The sequence below is a fragment of the Spea bombifrons genome, chromosome 8, assembly GCF_027358695.1.
Source record: "Spea bombifrons isolate aSpeBom1 chromosome 8, aSpeBom1.2.pri, whole genome shotgun sequence".
Taxonomy (NCBI): domain Eukaryota; kingdom Metazoa; phylum Chordata; class Amphibia; order Anura; family Pelobatidae; genus Spea; species Spea bombifrons.
In genome coordinates, this window is record NC_071094.1 from 40781850 (window position 1) to 40783606 (window position 1757).

A 1757-nucleotide genomic window follows, 5' to 3' on the forward strand; every position below is an offset into this window, starting at 1 on the left:
TCGTGGTAATAGCTTTTGTGCGTGCGCGTGTGTGTAAAATAGAGTAAGCACCTTTTTATAGAGATTTTATATGGTTTTGTGACTTTATGCTTTGAAAACAAACTCTTTTTTGCACAAGATACCAACCCTGGTGGCAGCTATAAATTGTTTACAGTTTTTTAAACCTTTTGTGAATCTCCGTCGTTGTAGACTTCCAATGCCAAATGCTTCTGGGTAAAAATAATCCTACTTTTTTGAGGACATCGGGGTTTCAATACACTTTTTTTCTTCCACCCTATCCCCCCCCCCCGTATTTCATTATCAATAGGATTCATGAATCTATTTTTTTTTTTGGCAGTGTGAAAATAACCATAGCTGTGGTGCCTTTGTAAATAGGAATCCTATATTATATAGTTTTTGGGGTGAACACGGTCCTGCGTTGCAGTGCTTATTACATGCCTGCCGGTGTCATAACCAACAGATGTATATAAATATAGGACAGGGTGATCAAACCAGTGAATGCCAAATGTACATTTACCGCGGGCTAGTAAACACGATTTAAGATGTAGACGAGGCGTCCTGTTCTCGTGACGTTCTAGGGACCCGCGTTTTACTTTTATTAGAGAGATTTTGACTTGCGTTTTTTTTCTCTTTCAGTTGGTTGAACAAAATGTGCTAAGTTTTACCCGCAGTCTGCATGCATTCTTTAGTCTCTATGCTCTGCTCGTGTCTCTCTATTAGGGTTCGTACGGCGTAAGGTGGTCCCCGCTTACAGTCCATTAAGGAAAGCAGCCTGGAAGGTTAGAATCCACAAGTACTAAAATTGTGAATGCCCAAGCTTTAATGTTCTGCCATTACCATGGAAACCACACTTACATTTTCAAATGTTTCTTGACATGATACCGGTTCCTCTTCAAGTCTTGCTGGCAGGAGTATTTCAGGTGACCATTCTGTAGTCTCTCTCAATGTCCCTGGGGACGGTGACAGCAGTGTTTATAACTCGAGCTCCTCGGGGGCGGTGTTTACATTGTAGCAAGAAGTTGGCGTTTTGATGGCTTCGGTCCATGACAGATTACACTTGTTCTTGTATATTAAGTATCTCAAATGAATTAGAATGTGTGAGGGTCGCTAGGTTGGTACGTCGGCTGCTGTCATGCGTAGCCTTTTTTATTGAATGTAGTCTGTGTTGCCTTAGGGAGTACAAAGACTTGGAAAAAGTTCATTTTTTTGCCATTTCTTTACAGAATCAAAAAATACATGTTGCATCTAAAAAAAAAAAAAAAGTTTTTTGGGGAGGCGGTTAGAAAGCTGGTCAGCGACCGTGTTTTAAATAGCCAGACGGTATCCTCGTTAAGCCGCGTCCCATCAGGATTCCAGGAATAATAATAGCCTTACTGATTTGGCTTAGAGTCACAAAACTGCTATTCTTTCTAAGAGGTGAAGCTGATAACCCAACCGGTCTGGTATGTTTTACCACGCAGTATACATGTATGATACGGAGACTAACAGCCGTTCTGTATCGCTGGCTTGTTCATTTTAGATAATCTCACAGTCAAGATCCATCTGCACGTCAAACTTGCCAAAATGCCAGGTTTACCCGCGTTAGACCCCACACCAGATAGCTGTTTCATGCCAATATGTTAATAAGTATTAATTTATTCCGAATAATTTAATCAGCAAGGGAAAAAAAACTCCATCACATTCAGAAATCATTTCTTAACGTAGCATTTATTGAAATGTAATTGAATGCGTACTTGGATTAGTGGAATTGCTGCCTA